We start from the raw sequence: 7,034 nt of genomic DNA, 5'->3' as shown, positions 1-7,034 counted from the left end.
TTCATATCATATCACATCATAATGTATCATATTTCCTTATTTGAGTCAGCTTCTTGAGCCGTATCTGGCCGTGCAACACTCACAGTGTCACATAATGTATGCAGAAGTATTATTTTAAGCAACACATTAAGTTGACGAAACACTCGAGTCAAATGTAATTAAAGTCAGATCCACTCGTGTCTTGGACGGGGCAGTGATATCATAAACCTGTTAATGTACGCATTCAAACGCTTTTTCTTTTACCAGCTGTATTCACCTTGCAGGTAGAGCTATGTGGCTTTTATCCTGGATAAAGTGTTTAAGTCATGGATGTTTAAAGTTTGACTAATATTAAAGTTCACTTTTCATTCAGGAAGTATGACGCTGCGCTGTCAGTACGCTTATACATGTTTGAGATTGGTCGAATGCTCCAGATACCACCCCTTTCATGTGAACGCGCACCTAACTAGATAGGACACTGCTGGCTTGAGCGATCCACTTGATAACCAGCGTCGTAGTATAGCTTGGCGAGAGCGCGTATGTTTTGGATTGGGCCAACCGGCTAACTCAAACATATCCAGGTTAGGAAAATCCGGCTTCGTAGTACAGGCCTCTGGGAAACTAACGACAGGAAGGCAAACACAGGAAGAAGGAACAGAGAAGACACAAGGAGGAAAACATTTCAAAACAAAGGTGGAAAATGAAAACATAAATACAGAACCCCCCCCTCAAGGGACGGATTCCAGACGTCCCAAGAAAACCCCAAAAAGTCCAAAACCTCTAGAAGGGTGGGTGGAGGGGGTCCGGAGGACGGGCCCGGAAGGGGTCCCGGGCGGACGGCCCGGGGGCAAGGCAGAGTCCAAAAAGGGGCGAAGGCCACAGCGGGCGAACTCAGGGGCCCGGGCATGAGAGCGAAGGCAGTGGCTGGAAGAGTCAGGAGGCCGGGCTCGAGGGCGAAGACCACGGCTGGGGAACTCAAGGGGCCGGGCTCGAGGGCGAAGGCAGCGGCTGGAAGAGTCAGGGGGCCGGGCTCGAGGGCGAAGACCGCGGCTGGGGAACTCAGGAGGCCGGGCTCGAGGGCGAAGACCGCGGCACTCAGGGGGACGGGCTCGAGGGCGAACAAGAAGGCGGCGACGGGACAGCTCCGGAGGACGGGCAGGAAGGCGCCGACGGGACAGCTCCGGAGGCTGGGCAGGAAGGCGCCGACGGGACAACTCCGGAGGACGGGCAGGAAGGCGCTGACGGGACAGCTCCGGAGGACGGGCAGGAAGGCGCTGACGGGACAGCTCCGGAGGACGGGCAGGAAGGCGCTGACGGGACAACTCCGGAGGACGGGCAGGACCCAGTATCGGCCGGACAGGAACCGGAGCCGACGGGACAGGCGTAGACGGGATCCTGAACATGACATGGGCTGGTGTCAATGGGACCCCCAACGGAACAGGACACAGAGTTGGCAGGACCCCCGGCGGGACAGGTGTCGGCGGGACCCCCAACAGAACAGAACATGGAGCTGGCAGGACACCCGGCGGGACAGGTGTCGGCGGGACCCCCAACAGGACAGGATCTGGTGTTGGCAGGAAACCTGGCGGAGCAGGTGTCGGCGGAACCCCCAACAGGACAGGATCTGGTGTTGGCAGGAAACCTGGCGGAGCAGGTGTCGGCGGAACCCCCAACAGGACAGGATCTGGTGTTGGCAGGAAATCCGGCGGAGCAGTAGTCGGCGGGAGCCCCAACGGGACAGGATATGGGGTTGGCAGGACCCACAGCGGAACAGGTGTCGGCAGGACCCCCAACGATACTGGACGTGGAGTTGGCAGGACCCTCAGGGGAACCCCCAACGGCACAGGACATAGGATTGGCAGGACCCCCGGCAGAAGAGTAGTCGGCGGGACCCCCAACGGCACAGGACATAGGATTGGCAAGACCCCTGGCAGAAGAGCAGTCGGCGGGACCCCCAACGGCACAGGACATAGGGTTGGCAGGACCCCCGGCAGAAGAGTAGTCGGCGGGACACCCAAAGGGACAGGACATGGAGTTGGCAAGACCCCCGGCAGGAGAGTAGTCGGAGGGACCTCCAACAGCACAGGACATAGGGTTGGCAGGACCCCCGGCAGAAGAGTAGTCGGCGGGACCCCCAACGGGACAGGACATAGGATTGGCAAGACCCCCGGAAGAAGAGTAGTCGACGGGACCTCCAACGGCACAGGACATAGGGTTGGCAGGACCCCCGGCAGAGGAGTAGTCGGCGGGACCGTGCGGAACCGTGAATCCGTGCGTCATGCACGGATCCTGGGTAACCCACAAAGATGTCCACAAAGCGTCCCTGATGGTCACAGACGCCCTGCAACACAACGGAATGGAACAACTTCCTGTTGCAGTTGTCTGGACCATCAGGGCCACTTGGACATTTGATTCGGATGTGGCAGCCGTCAATTGCCCCAGCTGCCTTGCAAAAGGCTTGGTGGCGAGCCAACCGGGCAAAACCCTCACCAACCCCCTGTAAGTCCTCCGCGCCTGGGAGACGGACAAACTGGGGCAAGACGGCTACCACCTCATCCACCATCCTGTGGACAATACGGTGAACGGACGGCAGAGGCACATCGAACACACGGGAGACCATTCTGTATGCGGAGCCATAAACCATGACAATTCACAAACTAACTATGGAGTAATTATGGATAGTTCATTTACTTGATTCACATTAGAAAATAAAACTCGTACGGAAGGCAAGCGGCAAGACTTATTTAACTCACCCATTCTCCCAACATTGAATAAAACAATACATTATTTCTCCTACCTGAGCACGTCCTCCACAAAGGTGCCGACGAAACATCCTCCTCCTCCGAGCAGACAGATGCCGCCGATAGTCCCGCTCTATCTCTTCCTCATTGTTAATAAATGGCAATTTGGAAAAAATGGCAGTGGAAATAAGCACAAACGTGTCCATCGTTGGAATTCAGTTCTGAGTTTCCAAACAAATCGCGCTCCATTTAAGGCGGGGCCTCGGATATGACCCACACCTGGCACACTTGTTAGCCTGTTCCATTCTTCTTCGTTTTCCGAAGCCGTGGTTTCTGAAGGAAGTGACTTGGAAGTACGCGACTACCAAGCCAGCATCCTCGAGATTGAGAAACGGCCAGAGATTATAGAATTAAACAAATAAAAACAAGGATAATTGTGTGTTATTGTTGAGTAAATACCAGTGTGTTATTTAGAAAAGAATAACAATTTAGAAGGAAAAAAAGATTTAAAAAATACTGATTTCAGTATTCTGAGGCTCTGAGCCCCATTTCTTTTCCTCACGGACGGCAAAAAAAGTCCGACATTATACGATTTAAAATAAAAACAATAATCATGGCTTGATATCGAGTAAGAATATGTTTTTAAGAACCACACAGCTTCCGGTCTTCCAAGACCCGACCGGACAAAAAGACGTGGTGCAGGCACGAAACACACTACCAATAGAAATACATTGCTTTTAAAATCGTTCTGTGTGACACGAAAAAAAGGGTAAAATCGTGTTGGTGAACACGAATCAATAGATTAAATGTCGTGACTATTACACGAAATGCCGTGAGACTGGGTTGCATGATGGGTGCCCAGTTAACATCGTATGAAACGGATCTTGCCGATTTCATCTAGACATTATGGGGAAATGTGGAATTGTGGAGAGAGATGACTCTTACTCTGGGATAAATGCAATCGTTTTTTATTGAATGCATTTTTCACACACACATCACTCTAGAACTAGGGTTACAATAGAGAACCGCAGTGACGCGTCCTAAAACCCGGAAGTAAGTTAGCATTTTTACCACGTCCGGTTCCTTCGACAAAAAGCAATGCAATTTCTCCATAGGATTTTGGAAAATAGCTCGAAATAAGGTGTGTTTGACACAAATTGAAGAGACAGATCACGTTTTGTTCTACGACATTAAATACATCAGCAGTGACCCCGCTGGTGATTTTTGAAGAGTTTACGTGTCTGAAAAACGATGGTTGTTAACATGTGGCTGAATAGGACTACAGAAGTTGTCCAGGCCGTTTTACGTCATTACACCGAACACGTAAAACACTCCCGCTAAGTTTGTTTGCCCTGTTCTGCTTGAAAGCAAGTACCTGCCTCCTGCAAACTGTTCAAACAAACGCTTCAACTTGTACCATTTAGAATCTGTATGTTTCAATAATGATCTTAAGTTGGCGTGACGTTGAAGCAGCGACCCTGCTGTAGTTCGTTTATAGCATAACGTTAGTATTTTGCTTCTGCGACTAGATTTATGATTAGAAAATTATAAAAGTAGGGTAGACATGTGGATATTATCCGGCTGAACAAAACGTGATCCGTCTCTTAAATGTGTGTCAACCACAAACCTTATTTCGAGCTATTTTCCAAAATCCTATAGAGAAATTGCATTGCGTTTTTGACGAAGGAACCGGAAGGAGTTTACTTCCTGGTTTTAGGACGCGTCACTGCGGTTCTCTATACGTAACCCACCGTTCTTGCAACAGGGCCTGAATTTCTGTTGAGAGGAAACCTATCTCCTCCTGGGATGATAGATTTGCCTCTCTTACACCCCTGAATGGAGGAGGGACGCTGCAGAACTGGAGTGAGTAACCCAGTCGCAGTATCCTGTCCACCCATTCTGTCAGTACACAGCTGAGCTTCCATTCCCCATAAAACTGTGTTTTAGGGGACATGCAAGGAGCTGTGGAGCCGCAGCTAAGAAGCTGCAGCCGCCATTTTGCAATTTCATTGTAGCATTGTTTAATTAAACGCTATTAACTTGTAAATAAGCTTCGTGGATTCTTTCCAGCTAATCCTGGGCTCAGGGCTAAAAAAAAAAAACTACAGTACCAATTGTAGATTTTCCTCCAGTATAGACATATTGCTTTGGTTGAACATTTTAAAGACAAACGTATATGTTCATATATTAATTGGAGGTATAATGTGAAATCAATACAAGTTCAAGGTATCATGGAAATAATTCCTGCTATATTGTAATAGGCACTGCTGGGATTTGAAGCCAGGATCTCCTGTTTACGAGACATTCCCTGAGCAAGGCATTTAAAAAGAAAAGCATGTTGAGCATATCGAGGAAAGAAATTATGTATTCAAAGAAGTTTCTGTACGAATATTAGACTTACCTAAAGACATTTGATGAGTGATTCTAGTTTAGGATTACAATTGATCTAAAGAGATATCTTCTTTTCTAATCCTGTACGAGGCACTACTGGGATTTGAACCTAGGATCTCATGTTTACGAAACAGGCGCTTTGACCAACTAAGCAACAGCGCCTCTATGTACTGCTGAGTATTGAAACGCGTACGTTTAAGAAATCCAAATACCTTGCTCGTTCCATTCAAGTGCTTTATTCGAAAGTTCAATGATCAGCTGGCGGCCCACTACCGACTTGCAACATTTGCACGCTATAAACAAACAAATCCAACAGGCGTACGGATGTGTGCAGTCAAAAACCTTTTCCGACTTCCTCTCTAGTCTTGCTGCTGTGTCACGCTGGCGGCGTCATTTATACCTGAGAATGCGCACTACATTCTATAAATAATAACAAAACATCAAACTAGAGCAGTCCATAAGCCAAACAAAACGTTACAAAAACTGTATAATTATAATTTATAGTTATTCAGTTCATTTGAGTTAACTTAAAATATCCAATTGGCTCACCATGCCATAAATAATTACCATAAAATAACATGCCTAAATGGCTCTTATCTCGTTTAGGAACGAATATTAAACTTCACTAAACACATTTTTTGGGTGATTTTTTGTTTAGGATTACAAATGATTCAAGGAGATCTCTTTTTTTCATATACTCTACGAGGCACTACTGGGATTTGAACCCAGGATCTCCTGTTTACGAAACAGGCGCTTTGACCAACTAAGCCGCAGTGCCTATATGTATGGCTGCAACCATTGTTTTGAAGGATCCTTGAGCAAGGCATTTACAAAGACCAACATGTAGGTAGAAGGTCAATTAAGACTAGAGAATGCAATTCCTGAAGAAATTGCTAGTGGGAATGCTTTATGCTGAAAAGCTGACGCTAAACTGCTATGCTGAAATGTAATGTGTAAGAAGAAAGTGAAGAATTTAGATTGAAATGATACATGAACACTGGGGGCTTGAATGAGTGAAGAAAAGAAAGTAAAAAGGCTTGGAAAAGCAGCAGAATATTTGAACTGCAAACTTTTGAACTAACTTGATGGTGAATGATCTGTCGCCATGGCAACGGCATTTGATGACACCCCATAATACGCTTAGATGTGTTGATGGCTGCATCGTTACTAAACCTGTGAAGTTTTGGGCCGTTTGGAACATTTTCACTGAAGTTATGAGAAAACCGTGTTTCATGGCGAGCATTGTGTTGCCATGGCAACGGCATTTGAAGAAACCCCATAATTGACGTAGAGCTGTTGAGGGCTGGACCGGTGATATACAAGCGAAGTTTGGGGGACGATCGGACCGTTTCCATTGGACTTACAGCGACATCGTTAACACTGGAACTCCTGTTTACAAGACAGGCGCTTTGACCAACGAAGCCACAACGCCCTTTTAAATGTCTTCTCTAATATTAAACCTCCAACCATTTCAAAGAAGTGATGGACCTAAAACGATGAGGATGTTAAAGACTGAAGAGCTATGTTAATTTTGACTGTCTGTTGGTGCAAACTGTAGATTTGCCTCCAATAAAAACACATTGCTTTGGTTAAAAAATAAAATGAGATGGACAAAAGCTTTGACCAACTAAGCCACAATGCCTATGTGATCAATATCGTCACTTATATTAAACATCCAACAATATTAAAGAGGTATCATAACTGAAATAGTGAAGATGTTAAAGACCTAAATACTTTGCTGAATTTGATCTGTAAAGTTGGACAGCAGTTGGTACCAATTGTAGATTATCCTCCAGTATAGACATATTGCTTTGGTTGAAAATGTGAAAGACGAACGTATATGTTCATATATTAATTGGAGGTATAATGTGAAATCAATACAAGTTGAAGGTATCATGGAAAGAATACCTGATATATTGTACC

The 7,034-nt window shown here is 46.6% G+C and overlaps 2 non-coding genes across 2 annotated transcripts; both read right to left on the bottom strand.

Moving 5' to 3' along the window:
- Positions 1-5,199: 5,199 nt before the first annotated feature.
- On the bottom strand, positions 5,200-5,273 carry trnat-cgu. The gene has a single exon. It is a non-coding gene; the product is annotated as a tRNA-Thr (tRNA).
- A 542-nt stretch (positions 5,274-5,815) lies between these two features.
- Positions 5,816-5,889, bottom strand: trnat-cgu. The gene has a single exon. It is a non-coding gene; the product is annotated as a tRNA-Thr (tRNA).
- Positions 5,890-7,034: the final 1,145 nt, after the last annotated feature.

Source organism: Trematomus bernacchii, unplaced genomic scaffold (assembly GCF_902827165.1).
Source record: "Trematomus bernacchii unplaced genomic scaffold, fTreBer1.1, whole genome shotgun sequence".
NCBI lineage: Eukaryota > Metazoa > Chordata > Actinopteri > Perciformes > Nototheniidae > Trematomus > Trematomus bernacchii.
Note: the sequence above shows the minus strand (reverse complement) of the source record. Positions and strands in the feature narration are given on the sequence as shown.